Source organism: Mytilus galloprovincialis, chromosome 9 (genome assembly GCF_965363235.1).
Source record: "Mytilus galloprovincialis chromosome 9, xbMytGall1.hap1.1, whole genome shotgun sequence".
Taxonomy (NCBI): domain Eukaryota; kingdom Metazoa; phylum Mollusca; class Bivalvia; order Mytilida; family Mytilidae; genus Mytilus; species Mytilus galloprovincialis.
Genome location: NC_134846.1, coordinates 49,546,592 through 49,569,992, shown reverse-complemented (window position 1 = coordinate 49,569,992; position 23,401 = coordinate 49,546,592). Strand labels below are relative to the sequence as shown.

The 23,401-nt window shown below is 30.4% G+C and overlaps 1 protein-coding gene and 1 long non-coding RNA gene across 2 annotated transcripts in view; both read left to right on the top strand.

Moving 5' to 3' along the window:
• The window catches only part of LOC143045196 (uncharacterized), a 265,357-nt gene that overhangs the window by 118,879 nt on the left and 123,077 nt on the right, over positions 1-23,401 (top strand). The gene's annotated exons all lie outside the window — the stretch shown is intronic.
• On the top strand, positions 11,313-22,804 carry LOC143046943 (uncharacterized). The gene is made up of 3 exons (XR_012969322.1): positions 11,313-11,353; positions 16,952-17,024; positions 22,722-22,804. It is a non-coding gene; the product is annotated as an uncharacterized LOC143046943 (long non-coding RNA).

The following is a 23,401-nucleotide window of genomic DNA, read 5'->3' as shown; positions in this document are numbered from 1 at the left end:
TGTTTCTTAAATGTATCGTCTTTTAAAAAAGGGGCAGTTGCTTGAAATAAAAAAACCTAAGAATATGACTACATACGATCATAAAAACTCGGACGACGTAAACATGGTAAAAAGAATATTGTTGTTTATAGTTTTGAATAAAATTGTCCTAAAGAACGTAGAGTGTTTGAATTTTCATATTTTTCTTCATGTATTATAAATGTTACAATATCTTCTATTTTTATATTTCTAGGTAATTCTGCTATGATAATAGCTACAATAGAGATATCAACCATGATCGTGTGCTTTATGCTGGCATACTTCGGAGTTCTTAAATAACTGCTTGTCCTTGATACATCTGCCTCTATGTGACGCATGCCACTGCTAATGTGAGACTGGCAGATGAAGATACTTCTATACTTTAATAAATATCGTAATAAGCAACGGATTAGAAAATTGGAGAATATATAAGCAATGTCTTTAACTTTTTATTTGATACAACAAGAAAAAAAATAACGCTCGCATCCTTCAAGTATATCTGCAGTCTTACTGCCGTTTTACACATGAAAAAGCTATTCTTTTTCTCCATATTAATCGATGAGTTGATCAATGATTTTAATTCGATTTTTATGTATTACATGTTTTACGTTTAATTTGAATAATGTTGTTGTGACGAACCTTAATTAAAATGCTTATGAAAGTTTTCTTACATTGTTATAACCCCACGTGTATTTATGTTGCGCATGACATTATATCTTGCTTTTGTAATTTAACTTGATGTACATACGACTACGTGATATACAGATTTATGGTTGCTATTTTGTATCTATAGACAATGAAATGTCCCATAGGAACTCCCTTTGCGGCTAAAACTGCCACTTTTACTATGAAGTTTCGTGAAAAATATTCCAGAACGGAAAGTATATTTGCACTTCTGGTTTTTTTTCAGAGATCTAATTATAGTGCTGTGCATATTTTAAACATGTATATGCCCTGAACTTATTATAAGAATGTAAGAGTTTAAACTTATACTAAAATTCCAAACAACCCATACCTCCAGTTTTTTATCTCCTAAGAATTTAAATGTAGGCGCTACCATGTTTTTCTATAACGGTTATATTCCCAAGTGATGTCTCTATGAGAAGGAACACATAGATCACATCTGGGAACCAGAACGTTCATAATTAACATATCTCTGACTATTATATATCTCCCCAAAGAGGCGTGGTTTGACAAACAGCTGTATTAACAAATGTGCAAACTTAAAACAAATTTTGCTTTTACATGTAACTTTTTAATGCTTGTGTTAACTTTTGGAAAGTGATGACGATTGTTTATTAAAAGAATCGTATTACGTGATTAACTACGATATAATGTACCGATAAGTCAAATATCGTGATCAAAAGAATGAAAGGACAATAGTATTAGTCAACAAGAGATTATAAAGAAACCAAAGCGTGAGCCTCAAAAACTCAACAATAAATTTAACGCTCTTGATTGATAAGCAGTTTTATCTTCTTTCGAGATACTGCCATTCAAAACACAGATAATATACAGATGTCAAAGTTATTTTTACACTTTAAATTATCATTTCAAAGACTCTATATGTGTTATATTAAAAATAAACCGAAAAATAAAAAGGAAAAACAATAGCAAAAGATGGCTGTCGGCCGTAAGGTAACTAGTGGTTGATTTGAACAACGTCATTAGGTCGTTTTGGATATTTGTCTCATAGGGAATCATTTCACATCCTCTTATGTTTTAAATAGAGAAAGATTAACAAAATCATAACATAAAAAGAGAAGATGAAATAACAAACAATAGTAATCAAATGTACTAGGGTTATAATTTAGTACGCCAGACGCGCGTTTCGTCTACATAAGACTCATCAGTGACGCTCATATCAAAATTTTTATAAAGCCAAACAAGTACAAAGTTGAAGAGCATTGAGGATTCAAAGTTCCTTTTCGGATCAATATAATGTAAAAGACTGTGTTAAGACAATTTTAATCGATGTTATAGTTTAATCTGATGTTGCACTGTTGCATCACTATCCTATGGTAGTGCAATTGTTTTTCGCCAGCAAACATACGGAATCCTTCCGCACTCTGTGTATGTCTTTATATGAATTTGGTTTTATGTTTGTGTGTCCTTGTTGATAATATAGCTGTTCAGATCGTTTGGTTCTTATACACCGATGGCTTTCAAATTTTCGATTTGAAAGTTCCTGATGTAGGTTATTCAAGAAAAGCCGTATTGGCCATGTAAATATCAATGTGTTGTTATTAGTTTCTAAAGGAGTGTACTGTTTGAATGGTACATTATAGAAGATGCATTTTGGTTTTTAAAACATTTAAACAACTGTTTAATTGTTAAAATGATATCCTTAAATCAGGTACTTCACATATTATCGAAAATAGGATTGATGTGTTGATGCGAAAAGGTTTTATATTTTGGAGTATTTTGTTACCGGCATTGTTTATGCTGTTTGTTGGTCATTGGAATTTGCTATAATGAAATTTCTTAAATCTTTTAAATTAAGACGATCCTTAAGGAACTTACTTTTTGATGCAAAACTCTGATCCTTTTTTAAATTTGGCCACGCCTTATGTCCATTTTTGTTACATAAATTTCAACCGTTTGTATATGCTTCGGTCTTTTTAATTACATTGGACGCGACCATCATTGAAGACACGTTTATTGTCAGTTTTGTAGCTTGTTCAGTAAAATTGGTACTGTTATCAATTTCCAACTGTCCAACTATTTTTACTTTAAAAAATTTTTATATAGTTTATACCATATTACCATGAAACAGTAATACATGAATGCCGCCTGCATGTTATGGTACTTCTTCATATTATTAAGTTACAAAGTCATAATCTAAAACGGACTTAATGGTGTATTTTGGTACAATTAAAACGTTGAAACCCGCTGCAATTGTTGGCACCTGTCCAAAGTCAGGAATCTGATGTACATTAGTTGTCTCTTAATGATATGGTGCATACCTGTTTCTTGTTTCCTGTTTTTTTTTATAAACTAAAACACACAAATAAACATACAAAGAAATAATAAAGTTTCTTTACTTTCTGATTTGATAATATTCATAATTTTGGAGATAATATATATACCGCAATGTTATTGATATTCCGATGTGCATTTATTTTCCCATTCATATATACCAAAAAAAGTCGGAAGATACAAAAGGGAAAATCAAACTCATAAGTCAAAACAAACAGACAAAGCCAATTTAAAAAACGAAAAACGGACCATAGACAAGTTTAAGTATACAAACTTCAATAGAGAAAATAACAGAATGATCAACAGGAACCTCTGTAAAATTAAACCGAGAGAATTTTATATGCACTGGAAGGGAACACATACGATGCTCCATAAGTGACAATATCAGTTTGAACCATTAATAGTACTTGCATTGGTTCCATTTGAAGACCTTGATAACATGTAGTGCCTTGATAGTGATGTTTAGTAAGGTCCTACCAACGTTCTGTAAATTGTTTAGTTGGTTGGATATGAGTCCTATATTTCGATATTTAAGATGTCCTCATTACTTGCCACTTTTTATAGCAAGGATATTTTTGTTTGTTTGTCAAAATAAAACCTTATGTTTTACACATATACACAGACTGTTTGTCGAGGTATGTTTCATGCAATTTGTACAATTGATCTCGAATCAAGATTTTTCTGTTAAGTATAGGTCAAACATTTTGATAAATTGTACACCATTGTATGCATACAAGAATGCCTGTACCAAGTCAGGAATATGGTAGTTGATATGCATTTGATTGGTGTGTTTGAGCTTTTGATTTTGCCTTTTGACAAGGGTCTTTTCGTTTTAAATTTTCTTCGCTGAGTTTTTTTGTTTATTTGTGATTCTACTTTTTTTTTTAACTTTCTCTTAGGCTTTATGTACTCATCAATATAGGGCTATATTCATCTCAAACTTCCAGTTCAATAACTGCATCAGGTCTTACATGTATGTGGTAATAAACATCAAATCGATAGTTTAAATATAAAATACATCCAGAAGAAAATGATAAAAATTGTCAAATCGATAAACCCAGGCATAGACATTGCTGTATCTGAGATTTGTCCAAGACGGAATGTTGATACAGAAATTTATAATGCGATATTACACAGGGTTTCTACTGAACATAAGTTAAAAATCATCAAACAAACAAATGCATTTGTTTCCAGAGGCGGCGATCTCGTTTCTTCTTACTATCACCGTGATGGCATACACCTGACTAATCAGGGTACAATTCTTTTACATAGGAACATAAACAGAGTTGTAAACATTTTCAACCGAACCAATAATAAAAGTAATGAACAGCATAGTAAAAGACAAAGCATTGCAAATACATTCAATGGTATCTGCTTTAATTGTGGCTTTTATGGTCATCATTGTAAAGACTGTCTCACACTTTAGGATAAATCTGATGTATTTCAATTTGTAGACAAATTATCAAATCATAGTAAATCATTACTACTTCATAACAATTTCGAATTGTGTCCAAATTATAATACATCAAAATGTATATGTACTCAAAAATGTATGTCTGTAGCTAAGAATTTTAAAAACAAAAGTTCTAGATAAAATTGTCATAAATCAGAAAATGGTTTATGTGCTACATTTGTAATAGCTTCAGCTCAAAACCTAAAAGTAATAGAAACAAACATAATAAAAAAAACTGTCTTAATCTAAAATGTAAAGGTTTCAATGCTGTATGCCTTAATGTTAGACATATTTTATCTAAATTTGACGAGTTGAAAAATATAATTACTATAAACAACAAATATTTAGATTTATTTGGATCAGTTGAAACATTCTTAAAACCTGATATTAACAATGAACAATGTAAAGTGCCAGGATTCAACATTTTCAGAAAAGATCGCCAGAGTAAGGATGGTGGTGGCCTATTGGTTTATGTCAAAGATTCTATTGCAGTTAAAATAGATCTGATTTATCCATTAATACATTAGAAACTTTATGGTTAAAGGTAGAATTTCCAAAATCTAAACCTTTCTTCATTTGTACTATTTATAGACCACCAAATTCCCCTCAGTCCTGGATAGATCTTTTTGAGGAGGAATTTAATACAGCTCTTTCAGAAAACAAAGAGATAATTTTAATGGGGGACTTTAATATTGACTTGATAAAAATTGAGAATAAAAAAATGATCAATTTCATAAACAATTTTAATCTTCAACAACAAATTTGCACTGCAACACGTATTTGTGACAACCTGAAACTATAATTGATCATATTTACACTACTAATCCTGAAAATATTGTCCATTGTCATGTTCCTTAAAATGTTTTAAGTGACCACTTTTCTGTATGCTTAAATATAAAAATCAATATAAAGATAAAGAAAGAAAATCATATCGAAATAAAGTATAGGTGTTTTAAAAAATTTAATGAAGATGCCTTTTGTACAGACTTACAGCAAACCCCTTTTCATATTGTTGAAATGGAAGACGATATTGATATTGCTGTCGACAAATGGTTTGAACTTTTTAATCAAGTTATTAACAAGCATGCACCAATGAAAACTAAAAGAGTAAAAACATTAAAACAAGCCGAATGATTTAATGAAGAAATTAAAAATTCCATTCAATATAGGAATATGTATCATTCAAAAAAATATTGGGTAAACTTTAAAAAGTGGCGTTATAAAACAACGTCGTTAATATTTAATGCAAAAAAAGGAATATTACCAAAACGCTATAACTATTTCCAATAATAGTAATGAACGTTGGAATCATATTAAAGAGTTAAATCCAAAAGAGGATAATATTTTTCCACCTAAAATGCAGTATGAAAATCAAACAGATTATAACAACCAAGATATAAGCTAAGTGCAGAAATAATATCCCCATCATTAACTTTTTTAAAAAACAAAAATATAACTTCAAATCGCTTTCTGCAAAAATTAAAAGAGTAACTGCTATACATAAAGGAGGACAAAGAGATATTCCCTCAAATTATCGTCCAATTTCTATTTTAAATACCATATCTTAAATTTTCGAGAGACATGTATGCACACAGTTATATCAATTCATAAACAATAAAAAAAATTGTTACATATCGCCCAGTCAGGTTTCAGACAAGGTCATTCGTGCCAAACAGCGCTAACTAAACTAATTGACGAATGGTTAAAATATTTAGATAATGAAGAATTAGTTGGTACAGTGATTTTAGATTTCAGTAAGGCTTTTGACCTTATTAACCATGCCATACTTTTAGAAAAGTTAAAATTTTATCATATCGGAGGACATTTGATAGATTGGATAAAATAATATTTGTCTGAAGGACAACAAGAAGTCCAATACGCTAACATTAAATCTGATAAATCGTTTGTAAAGTATGGAGTGCCTCAAGGTTCTATTTTATGTTCGCTGTTATTTTTAATATATATAAATGATTTACCACTTCATGTTAAACAATCCAACATGGATTTATGTGCTGATGAATCAACATTGCATTTTCATGATAAAAACATTGAAAAAATAAACAGCATATTGCATAATGATTTAAATGTTATTCAATCTTGGTGTAAGAATAACAGTATGAAAATCAATGCACAAAAAACTAAGTGTATGAAATTGGGTTCAAAACAAAAACTTACACAACTATCAGAATTATGTATTACCGTCAACGAAACATGTATTGAGAATGTCCATTCTTTCAAATTACTTGGAATTGACATTGATGAAAATTTAAGCTGGGAAGATCATGTTGATCGTATATGTAAAATTATCTCATCTAAAATATCACTTTTATATAAAATTAAAGTATATTTGCCAATACACACAAGGCAACTATTTTATAATGCATATATTCTACCATATATAGACTATTGTAGTTCAGTTTGGGGAAATTTATTAAAAAAAGATTCAGATAGAATCATAAAACTTCAAAAAAAGAGTAGCAAGAATTATACTGGAATGCGATATATCTATTCCATCTAATTTCATGTTTTCATCTTTAAAAAGAATAAAATACCAACAATCAATTCTAATGCATACAATTGTAAATGGACTAACACCTGATTACTTAGCAATGCTAAATATTGATGATGTGCAACACAACAACTTACGATCTGTCTCTAAGTCCAAGACCAAATACAAAGTTTTACAAAAAATCTTTTCATTATTCTGCAACCAAAGTATGGAATAATTTACCACTCGTAATAAATAAATGTCGTAATGTGGAATTGTTCAAGAAACATTGTTATAATCATGTTTCTTGAAAATTATATGCAAGTTAAATAATTTGTTTTCCTTTAACAAAACTTTATCAAATATTGCCATTTATTATCATTTGTATATTTGAATGATTGAATTGTGTATATACCAGTAATATATATTGTAATATATATTGTATTTTAATGTATGAATGTATGAATGTTAACTGTATGCATGTATTTTGTTTGAGGGCCTCAATGAAAATTAGACTACTTCTAATTGAGTTACCCTCTTTAAATAAAGAAAGTATTATTATTATTATTATTATATAAGGAAAATCAAATGTTTCAAATTGCACTAATGTTAGTTTGAGCAATGGAATTGTAGAATTAAAGAAAAACTGGATGAACACATATAAACCTGTAAACTGAAAATTATTGGTACTGACATGATTTATAACAAATATTTCGAAAATGATCCGTTTATAAATTTATAAATTATCAATTATCAATAAATCATAAGATGGATTGTCTATTTTTAAGGTATTTGTTGTTGTCAGCTGTTTCTGTTCTAATACATTCTGAGCTTTGAAATATTCAGCTCTGAGCGTTCCTGAAGAAGGTAAATCTAGAAAAGAGCTTCGATTGTGTTATTTTATTTTTGTTGTTGAACATTTATAGCATGTTGTTTGTTTTAACAATTTTTTGTAAAAATGAGTAAATTGAGGGATGAAAATTACAAATCATCCAACAAATAGTATTGTATTGCTATTCCATATTTAAATGTTTAGTCGTGAGTGTACATGTATCAAATAGATAAAATGAAAGAGTAGTTATAATTAATAAGGGGCGTACTTTGAATAAGATCAAATAATCAATAAGTTGTTTGAAAACCAATGCATTTAACAGTTAATTAATCACAACCCATTTCGACAACTATATGTTTTACAAAAACTTTAATTGATTATCAATGAAATTAAATACAAACTTACGCTTGCATCAATTAACATCACTATGAAATGTGACAATTGTCAATATTGATGGCTATATTAGATATAAAGTTATCAAAGAATACTTGAAAAGTAGTATCTTGGACCGTAAACACACTTAAACGTGAAGTAGGGCTGCCTCATTTGTAATACAAACCATTTACATATTTATATTTATAAGAAAACGAAGTGTTTCGTGCGAAATCAAAACATTTATACAAATAATGTTAAAACTTTTCATGTGTGCTTGTTTTCTTTTGTATACTGTTATATTATATTATAAATCATAATTATTGTAATTTGAAAATTGTATAAATAAGACTGAACTTGGTTTCTTCAATGTCTTACATTGCATGGCATATTTGACATCAAAAGTTAAGAAACGAACAATTATCTTTTAGAGCATCCAGTCTGTTTTTCGACCAAATGGATACAGTAGGTAATCAAAACAGGATACTTGGACATTGAACTACCAATAATGAATGATTGAATCAATCAAATATTCCAAAAATTAGTGTTTTCGAATGAATTGGTTCAATTTTTAGTTTTGTTGAAAAGTTGTCTCATCACCAGTCATACATCATCTGCTTATTTTTTTTTTTTTTTTTTTTTAACGATAACAAATATTTTATTCAGTCATTTCCTGATATATAAATACATAAGTAGCCCAGGTCGCATACTTAGGGACCCCTGTATATTTAACAGTTTCACTTGACCAGGGAAAATTTCGAATGAGTTTATACTTACAATAGTTTTTCATACATATATTTAAATAACCAATACAATGGATTTCACCTGATACTCCAAAGACGCCCTTCCAAGTCATTAATAATTACTCACATAATTAGGAACCCAAGTAAACAAAGCAAAAACCCATCTTAACAATTTAATTCCATGATACAATTAGATTGATTCAGTTTAAAGATTATCAAACAGATCTATTGATATGAAAATAAGGAGGTCTGGTGGGATTACTCATGAACAATAATCAGGTAAACATTTAAGGACAATATATAAACAATCTCATGTTAGAACACTGTATTTATGGTCAAGATTGAATATATTTGTTGTAGTAAGCTAACCATATCACGGATAACAAACGGAAAAAAAACTAGATTACAAAATGTGGTCCAATGGTGCAGAGTAGACTAATGGCTGTGTGTTTCCAGTAGTGGCGACACTCATTAAAAATTTAGATAAAGCGTTTCATTGTTTAAGATGGTATCTTCAAATGACGATTAATGAAAACATCCGTTGCTACGTATACTTAACTTATAGGGGCCCTAGCTACAAGATATACAAAAAAATGATTTTTTTTTTATCAATCATTAAAGAAGTGAAAAAGTGAAATAATAATTCGCTTTTAGCAGCCTGTATGGTTCAGTTTTGTCAAAATAAGCTAAGAATCATTGCATATGAATTATTCACTTACAAGTGAATATTTCGACCCAATTGAATACGTATTCATGTGAACTTCCATGTAATCCCTTTACTAGAGATTGATAACGCGTGGATTGCGCGTGTTGAGTGTTTTAAAGGGGAAAATATCAACATTGAAAGTGAAACAAAGGTAAACAATTTGATTGACTGATTGGATCCTAAAAAAAACCAATTTATACAGGTAAAAAAGAGGGACGAAAGATACCAGAGGGACAGTCAAACTCATAAATCGAAAATAAGTTGACAACGCCATGGCTAAAAATGAAAAAAGACAAACAATAGTACACATGACACAACATAGAAAACTACAGAATAAGCAATACGAAACCCCACCAAAAATATGGGTGATCTCAGGTGCTCCGAAAGGGTAAGCAGATCCTGCTCGACATGTGGCACCCGTCGTGTTGCTTATGCCACGATTATAAACGATGATCAACATTTATTTTGAATTTATAATATGAAATTAAAAGACCTAAGCAATGCATTGCACGGGTTCGCCTGAATCTATTTATATCTATATGTATGTTATTATTGCTTATATATCAGTCGGAGTTCTTCGGAGGTCAACTCGATAGTTAATTAGATGGCGTGCAGACTAAAATACACCAGAAACGAAGCGACATATTATCGAGCACATGCCCTGTAAATTTATTATTTTATACTTTTTATAGTTTGAATAAATGTTTTACAGTGTTATAAATCAAATATGAGAATATGAGTAAAATTGGTAAACATGAATTTGACAACAAGTGTCCCTTTAAGACAAACCATGAAGGAATATTTTCATATGTTCAAACTTTGTTTTCTTAATGAGGGAAACTGAAAAAAGAGATTGATTGTAAATGATAAGAAATGTATTGACACAAAATTAATATCACAAAAATTATCAGCAAGGCAAGATCTACTAACAAGTCATATTTCATTGATATAGGTAGCAGGCTGTCATTCTTTGTAGATGTGACTGCCCACCCCTTAAACACAGATTTCGTTTTACACTTCATTTGGGTGGTTTGCAACAAACACTAAAGAAAGTATAGGGAAAATAATCAAACCAAAAGATCAGCAATAAAGTTTAAAAACATAGAGATATGTGTCTTGGACTCTATTCTTGTTTACATTTTCTACTATGCTGGAAAGTGTCCTTTTTCGAGAAAAAAACAACAACATATAGAGCCTCTATCTTTAAAATACGTTCATGTGTCCGGTTCTGTCCAATTGAAACACTGATCCTGTTTCATATTGTTTAGCTTTTGACTGCTGACATAGACTTTTCACCTATTTAAAGCATTTAAGGCAATACATCTCTAATTATATTTATGGAAAGATAATACATTGTAATATGAGATAACGGGTGTCTCAAAGGAAAATATAATATTTATAAGTTCTTATAATTTCATTTTCACACATATTTCGCATGTGTTTTTTTTCTACAAGAATCATATTGCAAAATTGACTCATTTGAAAACTATGTATTTGCATCCTATGTCAAACATGTATGTTACAGTGCAAGGGTATCTTATCGAGGGCCGAAAATTAAAATTAAGACACGATTTGTAAAAAATATGATACTTATTGAACGTATGTCATGGCACATAAAGTTTTGTAAATAAATAGCATATTGCTCTGGAGAAAATTTCACGTGTGTTTGCCGTTGATAAGGGCGTAAATCAAGCCCTCATATAAAAACTTAAATATTGTATAACAGTTACATATTAAAAGATTGCATCTCATTTCAATAATGGTAAGTTCTCTGCATTGTATTATTGAGTTATTTTTTTTTATAATAACTGTTAAATATGGTAAAAGAGTTTTGATTTATTTTTTAAAAGTAGATTTACAAACCTATTCTGACATCTACAATCTGTTATATGGTGTACATTCAACAAGGAAACCAAAGATGTATATTTGAGGATTTAATACATGTTTTAGTTTATCAACAGAATAGTAATACATTTTGTATCTTGTTTTGGATTTTTTTTTTTATCTTTTCTTTTGTGTCTGTCGCAATGAAGTATCAAAATCTGCGATGATACAAATATTTAATAAGATCGAATGAAACTAAAGTTGTTTCATAGTCAAGTAAAACCGTGGAAAGTTGAAACTTCTGTGTTTAATTAAACGGAATACGTTGATGAAATTTGAGAAAATAAAACAAATCGTTTCACCAACCGACTAGAAATTAAAAAATGTACCGGGCAGGTCCAAGTAAAACGTGTTCTGATTTCATATTCCAGATAATAATTTATACAGATAATTTTAATCACTGGTGTTAAACTGATCATGGTAATTGCAGTTACCACCATGGTAGAGCCAAAAACAGGTAAAATCGTCTTCTTCTAATTTTCTTCAAGTAAACGCGTTGTTTTTAAAAAATATTCAGCCACTAGAGTGATGTTTACGATATTGTTGTGTAAGTGTGTGTGTTCCTATTAACATATATGGCCTTGTTACCGAAATAAAATCCATCGACATTTACGGAAGATCATCGTTACTTTAAGAATTCTGTTTGATATATATATATTAGTGATCAACGTAACTTTCTTTATATGCTGATGGTGTTTGCGATACTTTTTGCTTTGTAGATATAGTCTTTATATTTAACAAGTTATACTTTACGGTAAATGATCATCATGATGACAAGGAGAGGCAACTATTTTCCATGTTCACTAACTGTAAATGGAAACTTTAATGTTTAAATTACATTCATTTTCAAATGAAGATACGATTAAGGTCACAATATCTCATTCTACTTTGAACTATTAATCTTGTTCCTTTTTGTACGTACGTCCCACAGTTGGTTTCCGTTCTCTTACTCTTGCCTAAACTTAACATTTCGAAACTTATACACAATGATTATAACCATATAATTTAGATCAAGTTCCATATTCGGTGGCGTCACTATAACCCTTCTTGAGTTATCATGCCTCTCTATAAACTAAAAAAAAGCTGAAGTATTCGTTTTCGTTCTTTAACTTTAGTTTGTCTCAACAAAAATGTATGAAAAAAAACACAATGCTTATTACCACAAAATACAGCTCTCGTTTGAATTTTGATGGTGTCATTTCCACTATTCTAAAGTAACAGTTATGCCTCTTTTCAAATGAAAAAAAAATGCTGAATTTTTCGTATCACTTCTCTAACTTTAGTTGGCCTTGACCAAATGTAATAAAACTTAAACACATTATTATTACTACATAACACAGGTCAAGTTTTGAATTTCGGAGGCATCACTTATATCGTTCTAGAGTTATACATTATCGTTTTATCATTTTATCATTAAATATTCCGTCAGCAGAGGGCACTGATAAAATCACGGTTTTTTGTCCACAAGTAACGATGATCTTCTTTTGGAGTTATGATGATCTTCCGTAAATTTTGTATGGATTTTATGTCGGTAACAAGGCCACACATGGGGATACTAAGAAGACACACTCACAGCAATACCGTAAATATCAACCGTGCGGCTGAGTAATTCTTCATTACAATATGTGTACACGCAGAAATTAGAAGAAGACATAATTACTTGTTTTAGACTCCGCCATGTTGGAATAGTGGTAACTGCAATTACCATGATCAGTTTAACACCAGTGATATAGTGTAACTGTCTTATTATATTTACGATTGTTTACAACCCCCCGTTTACTAATGAACAGAGTATTTAAGGAACTTAAATAATAATTATCAAAATTGAAAAGGCTAAAACAAAAGACGAAACAAATTAAGTAATATAAGATAAACAATCGAATTGACTAACCGAACATGTAGAAAAAAAAATAGAACGAATAGTATAGAATAGTGCTTATGAGTTATATATAAGAATCAGTGTTTTACTAGTCTACTTATCGAGATGAAAGGGGGAGTGTTAAAATTTTAATAAACAAGTTTCAAGTTACTGAAAGATTATTACACCAGGGTTCGATATCACAAAATAGTCAAAACATTTGCTAAATTTTATCATCGGTATACATGTAAGGACATCATTCGTAAATATAGCTCAACATGCAGACTTCTTATACGGTCAGGTATTTCACATCCAATATTTTATGGAAATATTCTTTATAAAGCACAAAAAAATGTCAGTATTCACCTCAGAAGCTAACAAAACCTTTAAATAGACTTATTACGAAGGGATATATTTACGATACTGTTGTCAGGTCATTAAAGATTGCACATTTTGGCGTTAATATTGATTCACTTATAGGGTCTTTGCATCGGAACTAAACACATTTATTTAAAAACCAGTTGTTGGCATGACACGGGTTATGTTCTTCTCATATATGTTATGATGGTATGATACTAAACCCCTCACGGGAAGGATTGTGCCTGATATTCATATGATAAAGACATAATTTTTCAATCAGTTTAATTGAGGTCTGGAGCTGGCATGTCAGTTAACTGCTAGTAGTCTGATGTTATTTATGTATTATTTTCATTTTGTATATTTTCTTCGGTTACATCTTCTGACATCAGACTCGGACCTCTCTTGAACTGAATTTTAATGTGCATATTGTTATGCGTTTACTTTTCTGAATTGGCTAGAGGTATAGGGGGAGGTTTGAGAGCTCATAAACATGTTTAACCCCGTCGAATTTTTGCGCCTGTCCCAAGTCAGGAGCCTCTGGCCTTTGTTAGTCTTGTATTATTTTTGATTTTAGTTTCTTGTGTACAATTTGGAGTTTAGTATGGCGTTCATTATCACTGAACTAGTATATATATTTGTTAAGGGGCCAGCTGAAGGACGCCTCCGGGTGCGGGAATTTCTCGGTGCAGTGAAGACCTGTTGGTGACCTTCTGCTGTTGTCTTCTCTATGGTCGGGTTGTTGTCTTTTTGATACATTCCCCATTTTCATTATCCATTTTATTCCTTATGTCTTATTACAAAGTGCATCTCCTAAAACATGTAAGAGAGAGGCGAAATATACTAAAGGGCTATTTTTTTTTAATATCTATTTTATATTTTTTGCATACATAAGTTAAACATTCATATTAATTACACAGACAGAGTTTGCATATAAAATATTTATAACATTCTACAGTAAATAAATTACATCAAAAGTCCCCAAAAGACACACTACAATCTACACAATAATTTACCTTTACTTATAATATGACATTTAATTTTTTGTACTTTTAACACCTGGATTACATTGTAATGTGTCGGTCAGTGATTTTATTTCTTCTAACCATATAGCTTCAGTATGAATTGTTGGGTTTGTTTTCCTTCAAATTTTCGATATTGAAATATTGTAAATGCACCCCCTTATTAAAATGTGTGTCTATATCAACACTGTATCCATGCATGACCCCCAATGCTTTAACTGGTTCACTTGACCACCTAATTGATTTATATGTTTGTGTTTTATTTTTCCAACGACCCAAATATACCCCTACAGTCTTTTTATAATTTATCTTAGCTCCCGATGCTTTCTCATTTATTTCTAAAACCTTAAATGTTTCCTGGATTGATTCCTCTGTTCTATTAAAAAATTGTGTACCGTCTGCAAAGATGTTAATCTTAACCTCTTTCTTTTCATTTTCTGTGTTAGGGTAGGGTAAATTTATTCCTTGAATTTTTGGATTAGCCCTAATTGTGGCTGCCATCGGCTCTGCTTGTAAAATGTATAGCATCGGCGAGATATTGGACAGCCCTGACGGATTGATCTAGAAATTGGGACGTATCTTGATTGAAAACCGTTAGTCATTAAACAAGTTTTAGCATTTTTTAGTAACATTTTAACCCATTCCCGAAAAGTTTCCCAAAATTGAAAATTGAAAATTTCTAAACATGCATCTATCCATTTCCATTCTGCATTGTCAAAAACTTTTGTTTGGTCAAGAAAAAGGAATATTAAAACTCGTAAGGCAGAAACAAACTGACAATGCAAAGGCGGTAAAAATGCAAAACAACGAACATACAGGCAAAAAATACACACAACACAACATAGAAAAATAAAAAGTGAGCAACAAGCACCGCAATAAACCAGAGGTGATCGCCGGAGCTACAGAAGGGTAAAGCTCAATCAAGTTCCAAGTCAATTCTAAACGTTTATGTGAATAATAACCTGAAGTAAATAAATATTTTAAACGGGATGATTACATGTAAGAACATGACGTATAATAGTCTAACCACCTGTCAATTATTGAAAAATGTATGCTTCCCTTTAGATGAAGTTTGGTTATTTTGTCTTTGAGAGGCTGTCTTATCGACATTCATCAGATATAAACTTTTTACTAATATTGCATATATTGGTCCTAATTTACAACTTGTCTTACGTAACTTCAAGTTTGAATATAGGAATATATAATATGTTTCATTGCTAAATTTGAAATAGAGTTAAAGGAAATAGTTAATGTTATGCGTTTACTTTTCTACATTGGCTAGAGGTATAGGGGGAGGGTTGAGATCTCACAAACATGTTTAACCCCGCCGCATTTTTGCGCCTGTCCCAAGTCAGGAGCCTCTGGCCTTTGTTAGTCTTGTATTATTTTAATTTTAGTTTCTTGTGTACAATTTGGAAATTAGTATGGCGTTCATTTTCACTGAACTAGTATATATTTGTTTGGGGGCCAGCTGAAGGACGCCTCCGGGTGCGGGAAAATTTTTCGCTGCATTGAAGACCTGTTGGTGACCTTCTGCTGTTTTTTTCTATGGTCGGGTTGTTGTCTCTTTGGCACATTCCCCATTTCCATTCTCAATTTTAATGTCTCTATTAAAGAAGAAACCATTCATAGCCAGGTTAATATTTTATCCGTATCTATATATTAACACTTATGTATTACTTGATATGACTTATGCGTATATTTTGCTATCTATATATAACATAAACTATTACACGATAACATGAAATAATAGTTTTTGTTCACATATCTTCTGTATTGAGATTCTACCTAAAGCGGATACCAATTTTTGAATATCAAGATATTGTAGTTTTATGTTTTTCATGTAAGATGACAAATTTTAGATGTTTAATCCTCCATGAAAACAAATGTAAAACTTAAGAACTGGATTACGTTAGAATTTGAAAGTTTTCGTTCTCATGTATCAACTTTAGAACAAATTGGCGAACGGGTAAACATTAAAATTACTACCATGACTACGATAAAGTTCGAAACTAGTAACGCTAGAAGATGATTAACCTTACATGGAGAAAATTAGAAATTAGGAAAAAACAGTATGTTCTTGTTGTATAAGAACGTCACACTTACGCGTTTACTTTCATATTTAGTATTGCCTAGTTGAATAGGCGGACACCAATTTCTTTGTCTTAGGACACGTTATTCAAGTCTGTGCTTGTTTGAAACAATTATAACTTTTACATGACTTTTTGTGCATTTGCAGGGCATCCTCTATCCACTAGTTCTACTTTTTCTTCCATTTATGACATTTTACTTCGAATTAGCAGTGTCAGCAGGTAATATATTTTGTGTTTGTTGTATCTGTTAGATCTCAATAGCAATCCCCTATCTAAATCTGAAGGATGGATTTCGAAACCAGTTATTTAATATTTATCGTGTGTGTCACTTACTGCTTACGGCTTATTCTCATTTCGCCTTAGCTGTCAAAATTATAATATAAAATTAATCCCAGTTTTCCTTAGTACACATTTTCATGTTAAAAAGAATTAACTAAGGCGGAATGGGAACTTGTGTAAATAATGGAATTAAGTTATTTTTTGTTTGTATTGCAATTATGTTTGATATTTGTTATTTTATTGTCAAAATCTGCCTTGAAATACTTTTTAAAAGATGTGTTTTGTGTGCCTTACCAATGTTTCACTTTTTGAATAATTCGCTGAAGAGTGGCTCATCTTTTTAAAAATTAGCAAACTAATATTAATGTACATGTAATAAAGAATCTCATGAGAAAAAGCACTATTACGTAAAGCACAAGAATTATTTACATGAACAGAAATAAATATTACTATGATCATTGATGATAGTATTTTACTTACAAAGGGAATTTTATAATATTAACTTTCTTAAACTATCCTGGGTTTGTACCAAACTTTGACAGAAGCTTGTTTATGATCATAAGATAGTATACAGAAGTAAATTTTGTAAAATAAAATGTTCCAATTTTTCAGTATTTTACTTTTAAATGGACTTAGTTTTTTCTGCCAGGCAACATTACATTCGCTCTGTGGTAAAAGTTTCTATTTTTTTTTAAATTATTTTCTTTAACTATCATGGATTTGTACCAAACTTGGACAGAAGCTTGTTTATGATCAAAAGCTAGTATCTAGAAAGAAATTTAGTTAAAATTTTGTTCTGTTTTTCCCCCGTATTTTACTTATACATGGACTTACCTTATCATCCAGTTACATTACATATAGTATGCAGTTAAAGTTTTTTAAAAGTAGGCGAGACACCAGGTTTCTGTCATATAACTAAACAAGTCTGTGGGAAAACATGTAAACTTTTTTTGTGTTGCATAATGTAAAGGATAATTAAATTATTTAGATTTTTCTACATTAACTGCTTAAAATAAAAATAAAAGTTTCAACTTTTATTAAATATGAAACAAACAATATTTCAAGAGAAGCAACTTTCCTACTTAAAAATGTTATTATTGTAGATTTTTCCTGATTTCACAACTTTTGAAATCATAAAAATGGTCACTTTTATTAAAAATAATAATTCAAGAGAAACAATTCCCTATTTACATGTTGTTTAAATTGCTATAAAAACACATAGTTTTAATTTGTTTATTTAATATTTTTATCTAAATTCACATTTCACCTTAGTTCAATTCCCATCTGACCTTAGTATATTTTTTACCTTTTTTACCTGGAATTCACAGTTAAGGCGAAATGAGAATACACCCTGCTAACAACCAAGATTTCGCGCAATTAAAAGTGTGTCAGAGGTTCTCAATAGAGATGCACGTACTTACTATGTATGCACTTTTGACAACATAGAATACAAGTTTTATATCATCACATCAAAACATTTCTTCTGAAGAACAAAATATGTGTATACTAGTAGGTTATATCATCAGGTAATGGAGCAAATTCTACAAAAAGGAGGAAATATATTAGCATAATTTCTACATCTAACTTGTAGCATCTATGATTAATTTTCATCCTAAGATTTGTTTTGTAAGAGATAAAAATAATTTTGATCCTATTGACTAGAAAATCTAACGGACGGAACAAATTGGAAGTCACATTTAAACATTAAACTATTTTCTTGAATAAATAGAACATGATAACAAAATTTAACTCGGGAATAAATGAGTACCAAAACAGTGGTTACAAGAGCTAACTAAAGATGCATCAATTTAAACAAAAGGTACTTTTAACTCCGAAATTAAATTTAAAGATAAAAAAGAAAAAATTGTATCAATTAAAAACATTTCCTCCAAAAAACATTTACATCATTCTCCTAAATAAATATTATAAAAAAAAACAATAGGATTTCAAAAATGGTACAAATAAATATAGACAGATGTGGTATGAGTGCCAATGAGACAACTCTCCATCCAAATCTAAATTAATAAACTTAAACCACTATAAGACAAGGTACGGACTTCAACACGGAGCCTTTGGTAACACCGAACATCAAGTTATAAAGGGCTCCCAAAATTACTAAATGTAAAACCATTCAAACGAGAAAACCAACGGTCTAGTTTAATATATTTGAAAAAAAAACGAGAAACGAGAAACAATAATGAAGCACATCAACAAACGGCAACTACTAAACATCAAATGCATGACTTGGGACAGGTGCAAAAAATAGCATCAATTTTTTTTTAGAAAAGAACACAAGAAAAAGACAATTAATGCTGTACTTTATCTTTAACTATATACAAGACAATAAATAGCAAATATTAGGATGCAAATTTCTGATATTGTATGATATCATTTGGATCACTATTGTAGGGATACAAAATAAACGATACAAATTAATACTGTAACAGTATAAATGATTTATAAACAATTATACTTTTTACTGTATACAAAGAATATTATACATGTATATCCGAGCAAAAAAACAAATATGTGTTTTTAATTTTTTTAAAGGAATTTCTTCAATAGTATAACATATTAATAAATAAAGAAGGCAAATGTGAAAACTTCCATAATTTGGTTACAGAAAAAAAATTAAATTATCTTCTTGAACTGCAATTTAGAATATATATTGTTATCTTATTCTTATTCAGTTATATATTTTATTGGCTAAAATATAATATATATTGTGACCTAACAAGTACTAACCTTACCACTGATATGCTATACACTAACGTGGCAAGGATAAGGTACCGGTACTGTATGTATCTCTAACCAATGTAAATCGTGATTAAATTATATATCATTTAAAAAAAGAAACAAACAGTGCGCGAAATGAACTTTGGTTTGACCATTATGTTTTGACTTTTAACACTAGAGATATCCGCTTCATATCCATAAAACAATATCCATGATATCCCTAGCAACACAAATGACAAAAATATATCTTATCGTTATTCCATGACAAAACAAACAAGCAAAAAAAAAAAAAAAAAACAAATCTGGAATAAGTGCATTAAAGATTTTGAGTTAAACAGGGTCAAGATCTTTGGAATTTTGAAGTCTCGGTAAATTGGGGTAGTTTTTTTATACAAAATGCATTGGATGCGTGCACTCAAATGAAGTGAAATTACCAACAAATTGACCACTGTACATCATTAAAATCATCTCACCTTTTAGTATTTAAAATTTCTACATGTAGTATAAATGGGAAGAGCACCAGTTAAGGAACAAAATAAGCTAACATTATTGATAGGTTATGGACCTCCTTTTCGAGATATTTAATTTTCAAAATAAAGCAAGAAAAGACTGACTCGGACTTTTACTTTATATTTGTAATGTTAATTTTCGGGTCTCAAATCTGAAGAAAATAAATTTATAAAAGATAACAGATGTACATTCCCACTGATAGATCGAAAATAACTGACAGCACCATTGTTAAAAAAGAAAAGACAAACAGACAGACAAATAATAATACATAAGACACAAACAAAAAAACTTAAGACTGCAAAACACGAGCCCTACCAAAAACTGCTTAAATTTTGGTAAATGACCTTTTACGAGCTATTGAAGTTCTATATTAAAAAAGAAAATAGGGGCAAAATATTTTACCATGTGTCGCATAAAAAAAACCGAAATTTCGAATTTCGAAAATCTAACACAAGTTCCAAAACCTCACCTAAGTACATCTTTGAGTTACTATTTTCATAATATTGAACGCTGTAGGAATTTTTTTACAGAGTGTTGTTATTTTTTCAGAGATCAGTTTACAGAATTTTGTTAAAATAGTACGAAACGAAGAGTAGCTTTGGTAATCATGAAACCTGAAGTTTCCAAAATATTGGAAACATCCGAGATATATGTCTATGTGACAGATTTTTTTACTGCGATAAAATATAGGATGAATATCAGAGGAATTATTTTACTACTCTTTTTCGTATGCAATCAGATGTGACGTACTATGATTTAGTGGTATTAGACATTTGCGGACACTAGGTCTATACCTAGGATTACAGGCGACAAAAACAAGGGGTCATCTCAAAATACAAAAACAAACCAACAATACAGATACAAAATAGCAAATGGTGTCTTAAAAAAAAAGAAGAGAAGTTAGCAACACGTTAAAATTTTATGTGTCCGAAGCGCTTTTCTGGATTTCCCACCAGGACCGCACAAAGCCGAATATTTGAAGACAATGATTTATAAGGACCGAATGTGTAGATAGATGTATGATATATATTATTATAAAAAAAAAAATCCCCCCGCGAAACAGGGTACCTTTAATGCAATGGTTAGTATACGAAAACCAGCAAAAATATTGTTCGGATGATACTTTATAAACTGTTTTATTTGAAATGGTACTGTGGTGTCGTTTTTGTTTTGCACGCTTACAACTTTGTATCCGCAACGTTTGCCTTGCCGACTTAATTAGTTTGTGGTTTTTGTTAACAATTTCTTGCTACACTTTTGCATTTTTTTATCCTTAACAATCTATTGAATAGATCTGCATATAAACTTTGTGTTGAAATGAACAACCTCGCAGTGAGAGATCACGGGCTGTTCCTTGGGTTGGAACAACCCTTTTCTTGCCGATCAATGCTTTTGAATGGGGACATACGGTCGGAACCCTTCCCCCTTTTTTATCTTGGGTTGGAATTCCCTTTTAAAAATGGCTGGTTCGACCCATGAGTCGTCAGTGCACTCTATATTACAATTCCATGAAAATAGTACCAGTCTCGGAAAGGGGTTTAGCTCATGTTTCGAGCATACCAGTCCCACCCATGTTCATGGGGAATAATTCTCGACACTGCGAAAAAAAACGTCCATACTTAATGATTCCCAAGATCTATATATTATTATTGCATAAAAGAAAAACAAGTTGGAATTGCTGTTGAAAACATAGATAGCAAAGTTTTAACTATTTGAGTACACCTATTCTTGCATTTCAACTGAGTCTTGCGAACAGTCTAAAATTTATTTCCGATATAAAGAAGTTCGTTGATAACTGTTGTTTAGGTTGGGGTTTTTTTCTCGAATAGTTGTGATTTTTTTCTTTTGAAACAAAAATATAGACAAAAGTGTTTGTCCTTTTCAGGAAAGATTAAAAGATATCAAAATAATACCCAACGGCAAGTGAAATTTCATGAAAAATAAATAGCGCAAAAACACCCGTCTGCTGTTTTTCCTCATTTAAAAAGAAACAAAATAAAAGAGAGAAAGAACTGTCTTAGCATAAACATGTTAACATGCTCCATGGTTGATTGCATCTTTCCTAACACAAAGTATTTCTGTTTCCGCAAATGTCTATTACACCTTAATATAGAGTGTGCTGTATTCAGTGCATTAATCGAAATAGATTATTACAAATCTGGTTTATCATTGATATTCAGTTACGAAGAGACGAGTTTAAAAAGGCAATACGACCTGCATTGATAAGTTTCGCAATATTAGAAAACGATTTTGTTCACTTCTATTAAATAAAGTTTGCGTAAAAAAACCAAGATGATAACAATTGAACCAGATAACATTTCAATTTTTTTTACACTTGCATTACATCGTCATGCATGATTATATAAATGGTATTGTAGTTATATATTGCAGAAACAACATTAGATGCTTAATGCACTGACCCAATTCAGTGCATAGATACTAACTCTATATGAATAAACTTTATATGTAAATGCTATGATGACTTTTACAGGGACAACACAAGTGGATGTACTCCTCGTAAGTGCGTCATATAGCTTTCAAATATAAACAACAAAATTAATCATTATTAGTAAATACTTTGATTTTTTTTATCAATCAATGTACAGTTTGACTAGTAAAATGCTGAGTTTGATAATTAATTGGTATACCTGCTGTCCAAGTATATATAAGATATTATTTGATTAGAACATTGACATTCAATCTTGATATTTCAGTTAATTAAATATATGTGTTGTTAAGTTAAAAGAACATATACATAAAACATTTAAAACCTGTTCAACTAGCAAAAATAAAACAAATTCATTCCATATATTTGTCACTTCTTATGTACCCGATTTAAGAAATCACACAAAAACAAAGTATTTACTTTATCAGCTTTTGAATTGCAAATATATATATATATACATATATATAAAATGTTCTTTGTATTACTTCGTTAGTTATTCACCCGAACAGCAGATGTGGTCATTTCAATTCAAAGTCTCAATCAGGCGTAGTTAACGCATGGTGCAACGCCAACAACGTTTGTGTTTGTCGTAAAACGTACACCGCATCTTCAAATAGCTGTAAGT